Genomic DNA, 12,701 nt, shown 5'->3' with positions numbered 1-12,701 from the left:
GTTGTTGAACCTGTTGTCTAGGGATAGCTTGATTGCGCTTGTTAACCATTCGAATAGGCTAGGACACCACTCTACTCGATTACCCCATCCTTAGGAATTTCTCGTCTACCCTATTTCTCTGTTTTATCGTTATCGCTTAATCGTTCTCATTGCCTGTTTCTTAGTTTTTACAATCACTCGACCAGTATACTCGACCACACCCAGTGTCTGGCAACAGACTGTGCAGTCGAGTATAGCTGTTTCATATCCTGTCTGTTACTCGACCTGTTACTCGACCACATCCTACTTCTGGCATCAGCCTGTTGTGGTCGAGTGATTTTTTAGTAATTCTGTTATTGCTTCTGTTTTCTGCATGTTCGCTTAGGACTGTTAGAAACCCCAAATCTATTATTGCTTGGCTTGACTTAGAGACTTCTGATCACATCTCATCTGTTTGCATCACACCCATTTGGATTGACACCTAAAATACTACAATGACATGATTGGTGTTTTAGGAATAATTGACTAAAAATATATTATCAACTTTGCTCGGCCGTAACTGGTGTCGATCGACACCAGGAGTGTGTCGATCGACACTCCTCTTAATCTGGAACTGAAAATTGTCCTTAGCTTCCTTTTCCTCAGCTTTTGCTCCAAAATATCTCATTATCTCCATTGTTGTCCCACTGCATAGAATACCTGAAAAGACACTAAAAAGACTCAAGAAACAACATAAAGACTCAAAATCCTATACCTAAAACTTAGATAAAATCAGTGAAACTAGGGATATATCAACTCCCCCAGACTTAGTTTTTGCTTGCCCTCAAGCAAAACACAAAAGCCAAACCCGTGGAAGAGGTTTTGAAAACAAAGGAACTCCCAACATTCTCTAGCCTATTGCCATGATCATCCAAACTAAGTCCATATGCCTAACAAGTATAATCAAATCCTAACCAACATGTACTTCTCTGCAAGCTTACTCAACATCCTAGATTTCATACCTAAGTTCCATAACTATATCCACCAGGCTTTCATCGCTGGGTCTCATCAAACAAGCTAACATTCAAGATCCTTCTAGACTCATTCCTGTACTATACCATAATAAATTGACCATTTTTTTATATATATTTTTTTCTTTGGTGTTCTTTCTCTTCCCAGATTTATTCTTTTTAGAGAGTAAATAAAGGGGAACTCGCATACTGGATCGACACCCTCAGCATTTTTCCAACCTTTGTAATTGATCATTCCAAATAATGTGTGAATAAGTGACCCAAATGCAAATTATCCTTAAGTATAGGAAGCCTCTGTTCAAGAAAGAAGGTCTTCGGTTTTGGGTTAGTCAAAGCTTAACACGTGAGGGCACACATGTGAACGACTAAAGAGATTGGCTAGACTGCTTATTGGCTTTGGTAGATTGTTACTTAAACCCTGCTCTGCTATGTTTCATGAACGAGAGTTGAGATTAGGAAGTGTTAGAGTTATGGGGGTCTCTTTCACGAGAGTGGATTGACCCGATTTTTGAATCTATCGTCTAGGATATTTGCCTTTCACCTGTTAGCCACCTGATGAACACTAGAGTTGCCCTTATCAATGAATCCATCCTTACGACTTCTATTCTTCTTAGATTTATTTGTGTTCACCCCATGTTTGCACTTTTATTTACCTGTTATTTGTGTCACCTGTTGATTGCATTTTAGTACTTAAATTTGTTGCCTGTCGGTTCTACTCGACCCAATGATCGAGTAGGGCTTTTCAGTTTTTATTTTTGTTGTTTGAATCCTGACCTAAGATTGTTACTAGAAACCAACCATCTCTATAATCTGGCTTGACTTAGTTGCTTCTGTACACATCTTGATTGCTAGCAATAACAGTGGATTGGATTGACACCCCCTATAGCTGCATCGACATGTTAGTGTTTAAGGGGAATTGAACTGAACACATCACACTTCAGCACATAAGTAGGCGTAAAAACCTACTTATCACCCTTAAAGGGATCAAGCCTTTCATAGTTCAAGTTACATAATAGGAGATCAGAGTACCGATCTTTTTTTTTTTCTTTTTCTTTTATTGCAAAAGTAAACTAGAGGCTAGTAATAATACTTCTTTAGGTGGACTACGTTCCACGGGTTTTGCACTTCCTCGAGCTTCATAGTCATGATTAGGTAGACCGTAGGATGAACCACCTTCGAGATCATGTGAGGCCCTTCCCAACGAGCTCCGAGTTTTCCGGCATTCTTCTCTTTTGTGTTACTGAAGACTTCGGGAAGGATGAAATCGCCCACATTGAAGCGGCGTTCTTTGACGTTTTGATTGTATACCATCCAATTTGTTTGCCCAATTTCCCTTCTTTGGCCCGAGTCTTTTCTTGGTTTTCGCTATGATTATTTTATTCGTGGCTTCCGTTGGTCCGTTTCCTTGAGGTCACTGATAAGGTTCAAATTACCCTAGAACTACTCTCTCAAATAAGAGATCAATTGCAGTATTTAAGGATCGAATTCACGAAGTTCTTTTGTTCAAATAATGAGTTCAATGTCAAGATTAAGCTGGTAGGTGATGAATGAAATAGTAGAGAACAAAGTAAGAAAACAGCAAGTTGATTTGGTTGTAAACGATTAAATAAAGAGCTAGGAACAGGTTATTCTTAGGAAACTATTGGTTAGTAGATCTAGTGAAAGCTAGGGTGTTATCGAACCATTCTTAAACTCAAACTCTAATTATGGAATAACCGGTGGCGTTCCGCGAAACTCCCTATTTCTATAGCTAAGAATAACCGGAGAAGCCGAGAAATTATCAACCTAAAAATGCATTCTTAAAGAGTTCGATTGTTCACCTTAGTAGATAGGCCGATTCTTATTACACACCTATAAACCAGCCTCATCAAATAATAGATCCAACTACAGATACCTATGGCGGGCATATCTATTGTCTGGATTCAAGATCTAGTTAATTACTCTAGATCTAGCATTAAGCATAATTAAAGATGAAGAATCCTATAGATAACCTAGCAAGGGGGCAATCTACTAAATCATATGAATCCCTAATGAGAAACCCTATTCCTAACAAGCAGATTACTCAGACATATTGATTAAAGCAAACAACATTATTGAGTATGAAAGCATAAACACAACAAACAGATTAAGGGAAAGAAGGGATCTCTTCATTGTATTAGGAACTGAATCAATCTCTGACAACAATCGATGAATAGGTTATGTCTCTCTTAAACAGGGTTTGCAAAAAGCTTGATAAAAACTTGATAAACAAAACTTAGGTTTAAACAATGTATATAAACCCTATAAAACATCTAAGGACTAATAATGTAAATAGAGAAGTCTTCTGGGGCAAATTTCCTCTTCTGTAAACTTGAAAGCATCTGGGACTTTGCTGGGCTGAAACTAGTGTCGATCGAGACTAGTAGTGTGTCGATCGAGACTAGTAGTGTGTCGATCGACACTCCTCTTAATCTGGAACTGAAAATCTTCCTTAGCTTCCTTTTTCTTAGTTTTTGCTCCAAAATGTCTCCTCATCTCCATTGTTGTCCCAATGCATAGGATACCTGAAAAGACACTAAAAAGACTCGAGAAATAACATAAAGACTCAAAATCCTAACCCTAAGACCTAGATAAAATCAGTGAAAATAGGGATATATCAGATACCTCGGCGTTGAATTGCTAAGGCGTATATTCCACTTGGTGAGGAACTGCCTTATGATAAGCGAGACGAACCGATCTGTTATCCGTTAAGATCTCATAGGGAAGACCGTGTCGACATATGATATTTTCCATATAAACGCGACAACCTGCAGGGATTTCAATTCGTGGTAGGCCTCCGCTTCGACCCACTTAGTAAAGTAATCAGTTAGCACCAGCAAGTATTTCTTTGAACGTGAAGGGGGCAATGGTCCAACGATGTCCATGGCCCATTGCATAAAAAGGTACAACGCTGTCACATCACTAAACATTTTGGGCGACATATATTTCATCTAACCATGCCGCTGACATGGTTCGCAATTTACCTCATATGCTTCACAGTCGGCTAGCATAGTTGGCCAATAATGACCTTCTTTCTTAATCTTGAGTGCCAAAGCACGTCCACCAGAATGATTTCCAACATCTCTGTCATGTGTTTCCTTCATGATAACTATAGCTTCCTTTGTGTTCACCCTCATGAAGGATGTAGTTCGCGACTTTTGTCCTTAGATGTCAAGCCTCCCACCGATCTGCTGGTACTTCTCCATCAGCTATATAAAGTTTGATTGGATCCATCCAATCGGTTGGTTCTGGATCCAAAAAAAAGTTAAATGCAACACGAGGACTTCCCGGGAGGTCACCTCCTAGTACTACTCTCGTCATTATAGAGTTCTGATGGGATTCGGTCCCGTAGTGCTGGAATGATTGTATCTGTTAGTTCATGCAATGCAATCGTATTTATCCTTTTTGAAGACTCTAGGAACCATTCACCGTCGGTCCAATCCGCTACCTAGGGATACCCCATCTAGTTTTAACGAGCTTTGATATATGAAAAATATTCAAAAACAATGTGCGAACAAAACATTTTGGGCCCGTAATATAGCATAGATCAAGGAAACACCCGAGAAAACCTATAGGGTAAAATTTGGAGTAAAACTAAAAAATGTACCTCGACCCATTGTCCTGCTGCTTTTGTTGGAGGCTCCCTTTGGGCTTTCTCAACAGGTATCACATGCCAAGTTTGGCCTCATCATCTAAAAGTTATAGTCATAAAGTTTTAACCAAAAAAAAACAAAGAGGAATGGAACAGGACGACTTCCCGAGAGGTCATCCATATTAGTACTACTCTCGCCCAAGAACTCTTAGATGCAGAGTTCTGATGGATAGTATGATCGTATTCGTTAGTTCATGCAATGCAATCATATTGATCCTTTTTTGAAAACTCTAGTAGTTTTAACGATCTTTGATACATGAACATTATTCAAAAACAATGTCTGAACAAATAAGTTTTGACCCATAATATTGCACAGATCACAGATCAGACCCCAAAAGTACTTAAAGGTTAACATTTGGAGTAAAAAAAACAATGTACCTCAACCAATTGTACTGCTTCTTTCGTCGGAGGGCTCCCTTTCGACTTTCCGAAGAGGTATCACAAGACAAGTTTGGCCTCATGGTTTAAACGTTTTAGAGTCATACAGTTTAAACAAAAAATAAAATAAAATTGAGGAATGCAACACGAGGACTTCCCGGTAGGTCACCCATTCTAGTACTACTTTCACCCAAGAACGCTTTGTTGCGGAGTTCTAATGGGATCCGGTGCAATAGTGATTGTATGATTGTATCCATTGGTTCATGCAATTCAATCATATTTATCCTTTTTTTAAAACTATAGAAACCATTCGCCGTGGGTCTCACCCGCTACATAGGGATACCCCATCTAGTTTTAACGAGCTTTGATACATGAAAATGTTCAAAAACAATGTCTAAACAAATAGTTTTGGACCCGTAATATAGCACAGATAACGGAAAAGACCCGAAACGTACCTAAAGGTCAAAACTTGGAGTAAAAAAAAACAATGGTACTCTTACCTACTATCCTGCTTCTTTCGTCAGAGGACTCTCTTTGGGCTTTCCGAAAAGGTATCACACGCCAAGTTTGGCATCATGGTCTAAAAGTTATAAAGTCATAAAGTCTTAACCAAAAAACAAAAAATGTGATGTAACACGAGGATTTCACTGGTGGTTACCCATCCTAGTATTACTCTCGTCCAAGCACGCTTAGCTGCGTAGTTTTGATGGGATCCGATGCATTAGTGCTAGTATGATCGCATCCATTAGTTCATGCAATGCAATCATATTTATCATTTTTGAAGACTCTTGGAACCATTTGCTGTGGGTTTCACCCGCTATGTAGGGATACCCCATCTAGTTTTAAGGAGCTTTGAAACATGAAAAATATTCAAAAACAATGTCCGAACAATCAATTTTGGGCCCTTAATTCAACATAGATCAAGGAAAGACCCGAAAAAGTACGTAAAGGTCAAAATTTGGAGTAAAAAAGCAATGGTACCTTGACCCATTGTCTTGCTTCTTTCGTTAGACAGTTCTCTTTGTGATTTCTGATAAGGTATCACATGCCAAGTTTGGCCTCATGGTCTAAAAATTATAGAGTCACACAGTTTTAGCCAAAACAAAAGGGATGCAAAACGAGGACTTCCCGGGAAGTCACCCATCCTAGGACTAAACTTACACAAGCAAAATTAGCTGCGAAGTTCTAAAGGGACTCGGTGCATTAGTGCTGGTATGATCGCATCTGTTAGTTCATGCAATGCAATTGTATTTATTCTTTTTTGAAGACTCTAGGAACCATTCGAAGTGGGTCTCTCCCGCTATGTAGGGATACCCCATCTAATTTTAACGAATTTTGATACATGAAAAACTTAAAAATTAATGTCTGAATAAATAATGTTGGGCCCGTAATATACCACATATTACGGAAAGACCCAAAAATTACGTAAAATTAAGAAGTTGGAGTAAAATTAACAACAATGGTAGCTCAACCCATTTTTTTGATTCTTTTATCGGAGGGCTTTCTTTGGGCTTTCCGAAAACGTATTACATGCAAAGTTTGGCCTCATGGTGTCAAAGTAATAGAGTCATATAATCTTAACCAAATAAAAGAAAAAGGATGCAACATGAGGACTTCCCGAGAAGTCACCCATCCTAGTAGAACTCTCGTTTAAGCACGCTTAGCTGCGACTTTCTGATGCGACGTTTTGATCGCATATGTTGGTTCATGCAATGCAATCGTATTTATCCTTTTTTGAAGACTCTATGAACCATTTGCAGTTGGTCCCACCCGCTACATAAAGATACCCGATCTAATTTTAACGAGTTGTGATACAAGAAAGATATTCAGAAAAAATATTAAAACAAAATATTTTGGGCCGGTAATATAGCATAGATCATAGAAAAATCCGAAAAATTACCTAAAAGTCAAAATTTGGAGTAAAAAAAAAAGAATGGTACCTCGACCCATTTTCCAGCTTCTTTCGTTGGAGGGTTCGCCCTAGTCTTTCCAAAAAGTATTACATGCCAAGTTTGGTCTCATGGTCTAAAAGATATAGAGTCATAAATTAACCAAAAGAAAAAAAAAGAGGGCCTCATGCCAAGTTTGGCCTCATGGTCTCAAGTACCACTCTCGCCAAAGCACGCTTAGTTGTGCAGTTCAGATAGGATCTGATGCATAAGTGCTGGTATGATCACATCCATTAGTTCATAAAATGCAATCGTGTTTATCCTTCTTTGAAGACTCTTGGAACCATTCAGCGTGGGTCCCATCTGCAATGTAGGGATACCCCATCTAGTTTTCACGAGCTTTGAAATATGAAAATTATTCAAAAAGAATGTCCAAACAAATAATTTTGGACTTGTAATATAGCACAGATCACAGACAGACCCGAAAAAGCACCTAAAGGTCAAAATTTGGAGTAAGAAAAAAAAATGTACCTCAACCCATTGTTCCTTATTTAGTCGGAGGGCTCCCTTTGGGCGTTGCGAAAATGTATCACATGCCAAGTTTGGCCTCATGGTCTTAAAGTTATAGAGTCATACAATTTTAACCACAAAAATCATATATATGAAAGTTGGCAAACTCTCTTTATATGAATGACACATCATCACTTAGCTTTTGCTACATGTCCACTTAATAATTAAGGTAAGTTAATGGTTTATGGTAATTTATTATTTATTTGTATATTTTATAAAAGTTTACATAATTAATTGTATCAAAAATAATTTTCTCTTATTTTGTATGTCTTTTTCTTAAATTAAATTATTTAATTGATTCTCATACTCTTGGATATTTTCCCCTAAATTTTATCATTTTAAGTCAAAATATGATTAAATAATTTTATAGTGGATTAGCTAATAGTTTCCATAGGTTGTTCTTTTTCTATATAATATATTAAATTCTTGGACTCAAATCCTCAGTTATAGAGTTTTTCAGTTATGAAATTCGTATTATTTTGTTTTGTTTTTGCAAAAGTGGCAACAATGAAAATTAAAAGAAGAAAATTATTTTACATTTATGTTTCAAAAAATTAATAAGGCTTATCAAGGTTTGGTTCTATTTGCCTATTTACTATAACTTAATAACCCTTTTTATTTAAACGAAACGACAACCCGATTATCAATGCTTAATTTTCCTACTTAAATACTACCACCATGAATTTCAGAGCGGGTACTCCGATCTTCTTCGCATATTGTCTTTTTTTTTTTGGTTTAAGGTTGATACAAATGAAAACAATTCTGAAAATAATGTTTACTAAGAAAATATTTTGTTAGGAATTTAAATGCAAAATGCAAAAAAAAAATGATGATTTATGGAGCTTAGTATCAAATAGGAATTCTGTCTTCTTGCCTATTAAAAAACTAACCTAAATTTCATATTTAAATACTTTTAGATTACGAAATATAAAGTGAAAGCCCGCACGTGGTGCGGGTACTCATCTAGTAAAAATAAAAGAGCAATGCAAGACGAGGACTTCCAGGGAGGTCACTTATCCTAGTACTACTCTCACAAAAGCACGCTTAGCTACGTAGTTCTGATAGGATTAGGTGCATTAGTGCTGGTATGATCGCATCCATTAGTTCATACAATGCAATCGTATTTATCCTTCTTTGAAGACTCTTGGAACCGTTCACCGTGGGTCCCATCCGCTATGTAGGGATATCCATCTAGTTTTAACGAGCTTTGATACAAGAAAATTATTCGAAAACAATGTTTGATCAAATAATTTTGGCCCGTAATATAGCATTGATCATGGAAAGACCTTAAAAAGTACCTAAAGGTCAAAATTTGGAGAAAAAATGAATGGTACTCATACCCATTGTCCTTCTTCTTTTGTAGGATGGCTCTCATTGGGCTTTCCGAAAAGGTATCAGATGCCAAGTTTGGCCTCATGGTCTAAAAGTTATAAAGTCATACAGTTTTAACCAAAAAGAAAAAAAGAGGGAAGCAACACAAGGACTTCCCGGGAGGTCACACATCCTACTACTAATCCCACCCAAGCACGGTTAGCTGTGAAGTTCTCATGGAATCTGGTGCATTAGTGATGGTGTGATCGCATCCGTTAGTGATGGTATGATCGCATCTGTTAGTTAATGCAATGCAATCTATTAATCATTTTTTGAAGACTATGGGAACCATTTGCAGTGGCTCCCACAAGCTACGTAGGGATACCCCATCTAGTTTTAATTTGCTTTGATACATGAAACTTTTTCAAAAACAATGTCCGAACAAAATATTTTGGGCCTGTAATATAGTACAAATCACGGAAACACCCAAAAAGTACCTAAAAGTCAAAATTTTAAGTAAAAAAAAACAATGATACTTCGACCCATTGTCCTGCTTCTTTTGTCGGAGGGCTCTCTTTGGCCTTTCCAAAAATGTATCTTATGCCAAGTTTGGCCTCATGGTCTTAAAGTTATAGAGTCATACAATTTTTTCCAAAAAAAAAAAGAGGGATGCAACACGAGGCGTTCTTTGGAGGACACCCATCCTAGTACTACTCTTGCCCAAGCACGCTTAGCTGCGCAGTTCTGATGGGATCTGGTGCATTAGTGCTGCTATGATCACATCCGTTAGTTCATGCAATAAAATCATATTTATCCTTTTTTGAAGACTTTCGGATCCATTCGCCGTGAGTTCCGCCGCTATATATGGATACCCCAACTAGTTTTAACGAGTTTTGATACATGAAAAATATTCAAAAACAATATCCGAACAAATAATTTAGGGCGGGTAATATACCACAGATCACGGACAGACCCAAAAAAGTACCTAAAGGTACAAATTTGGAGTAAAAAAAAGAACAATGGTACCTCGACCCATTGGCCTGCTTCTTTCATCGGAGGGATCTCTTTGGGGTTTGCAAAAGGGTATCACATGCCAAGTTTGGCCTCATGGTCTAAACGATATAGAGTCATATCGTGTTAACCGGAAAAAAAAATGAGGGATGCAACACGAGGACTTCCTGAGAGGTCACCCATCCTAGTAATACTCTCGCCCAAGAACACTTAGCTGCGGAGTTCTGATGGGCTCGTAATATACCACAGATCACGGACACACCCCAAACAGTACCTAAAGGTCAAAATTTGGAGAAAAAAAAAAATAGATGTACCTTGACCCATTGTCCTGCTTCTTTGGTTGGAAGGATCTCTTTGAGCTTTCCAAACGGTATCACATGGCAAGTTTGGCCTCATGGTCTAAAGGTTATAAAGTCTCAAAGTTTTAATCAAAAAGAAAAGAAAAGAGGGATGCAACACGAGGACTTTCTAGGAGGTCACCCATCCTAGTACTACTCTCCCCCAAGAATGCTTAGCTGCGAAGTTTTTATGGGATCTGGTGCATTAGTGCTAGTATGATCGCATCCGTTAGTTCATTCAATACAATAATATTTATTCTTTTTTGAAGACTCTACAAACCATTCACCGTGGGTTCCACCCGCTACGTAAGGATACCCCATCTAGTTTTGACGAGCTTTGATACCTGAAAAATATTTTTAAAAAATTTTCGAACAAATAATTTTGGGCCCCTAATATAGTAAAGGTCATGGAAAGACCTAAAAAGAGTACCTAAAGGTCAAAATTCGGGGTAAAAAAAAGAGAATGGTACTCTTACCCATTGTCTTGCTTCTTATATTGGATGGCTCTCATTGGGCTTTCCAAAAAGTTATCACATGTCATGTTTGGCCTCATGGTCTAAAAGTTATAGATTCATATAGTTTTAACCAAAAAAAAAAAAAGAGGGAAGCTGCACGAGGACTTCATAGGAGTCACCCATCCTAGTACTACTCTCAGCCAAGCACGCTTAGCTGCGGAGTTCTAATGGGATCCGGTGCATTAATGCTGGTATGATCGCATCCGTTAATTCATGCAATGCAATCGTATTTATCTTTTTTGGAAAATTCTAGGAACCATTCGCCGTAGGTCCCATCCGCTACGTTGGTATACCCCATCTAGTCTTAACGAGCTTGAACACATGAAAAAAATTCAAACACAATGTCTAAATAAAATATTTTGGGCCTGTAATATAACACAGATAATGCAAAGACCCGAAAAATACCGAAAGGTCAAAATTTGGAGTTAAAAAAAACAATGATACCTCGACCCATTGTCTTGATTCTTTCGTTGGAGGGGTATCACACGGCAAGTTTGGCCTCATGGTCATAAAGTTATAAAGTCATACAGCTTTAACAAAAAAAAAACAAAGAGGGATGCAACACGAGGACTTCCCAGGAGGTCACCCACCTAAGTACTACTCTCGCCCAAGCACGCTTAGCTACAGAGTTCTCCTGGGACATGGTGCATTAATGCTGGTATGATCGCATCCGTTAGTTCATGCAATGCAATCGTATTTATCCTTTTTTGAAGACTTTAGGAACAATTCGTCGTGGGTCTCTCCCGCTACGTAGGGATACCTCATCTAATTTTAACGAATTTTTATAGATGAAAAACATTCAAAAACAACGTCTTCACAAATAATTTTGGGCTGGTAATATAGCACAGATCATTAAAATACTAGAAAAAGTACCTAAAAGTCAAAATTTGGAGTAAAAAAAAAACAATGATACCTCGACCCATTTTCCTGCTTCTTTCGTCGGAGGGTTCTCTTTGGGCTTTCCAAAAAGGTATCAAATGTCATGTTTTGCTTCATGGTCTACAAGTAATAGAATCATATAATCTTAACCAAAAAAAAAGGGATACAACACAAAGACTTCCTGGGAGGTCACCCATCCTAATACTACTATCGTTCAAGCACGCTTAGGTGCGACGTTCTCATGGAATCTGGTGCCTTAGTGCTGGTATAATCGCATCGGTTAGTTCATGCTGTGCAATTGTATTTATCCTTTTTTGAAGACTATGAACAATTTGTCGTGGCTCCCAGCCACTACATAGAGATACCCCACCTAGTTTTAACGAGGTTTGATACATCAAAAATATTTAAAAACAATGTTGGAACAAAATATTTTGGGCCCTGAATATAGCACAGATCACGGGAAAATCAGAAAAATTACCTAAACGTCAAAATTTGGAGTAAAAAAAAATGGTACCTCGACCCATTTTCCTGCTTCTTTCGTCGGACGGATCTCTTTGGGCTTTCCAAAAAGGTATTACATGCCAAGTTTGACCTCATGGTCTAAAAGTTATTGAGTTATACAATTTTAACCAAAAAAAAAGAGGGATACAACATGAGGATGTTCTGGGAGTTCAGTGATATGAGTCAAATTACCCTAATGACTACTCTCTCAAATACAGAGGTTGTTATAGCATTTAGGGATCGAATTCTATAAAGTTCTCGGATCATACAATAAACTAATAGTTTCGAATAAAGCTAAACAGAAAATATTATAAAAGTAAAAGACAAGAAAGCAATAAACAGATTGGTTGTAGATTAAGATTATTAAGGCGTCGGGTTTAGGAAAATTCTCAAAAAATATCAGAATAGTAGATCTAGCAGTAAATTATGAATATTATCGAACTATTCTAAAACACAAATCACTAATATAATGTAACTGGGGGTGTGCCGTGCTACTCACTATGCTTAATAGTATTGATCTCAACTCTCTTGTAAATCCCTAGAACTAAGCAAGCATTATAATCAAGTTTGATAAGTTCACCTAAGTAATCGACGCTAGCACGCATTTAAAGCTCATCTAAGATAGTTTCAGTAATAGATACCTATGGTGG

General features: G+C 37.6%; 1 pseudogene across 1 annotated transcript; it reads right to left on the bottom strand.

Annotated features, from left to right (window-relative positions):
• Window positions 1-2,069: 2,069 nt before the first annotated feature.
• On the bottom strand, window positions 2,070-4,328 carry AT5G29890 (annotated as a pseudogene; the record flags this gene model as incomplete). Its single annotated transcript has 1 exon — window positions 2,070-4,328.
• Window positions 4,329-12,701: the final 8,373 nt, after the last annotated feature.

Source organism: Arabidopsis thaliana, chromosome 5 (assembly GCF_000001735.4).
Source record: "Arabidopsis thaliana chromosome 5, partial sequence".
Lineage (NCBI taxonomy): Eukaryota > Viridiplantae > Streptophyta > Magnoliopsida > Brassicales > Brassicaceae > Arabidopsis > Arabidopsis thaliana.
This window is presented reverse-complemented; position numbering and strand designations above follow the sequence as displayed.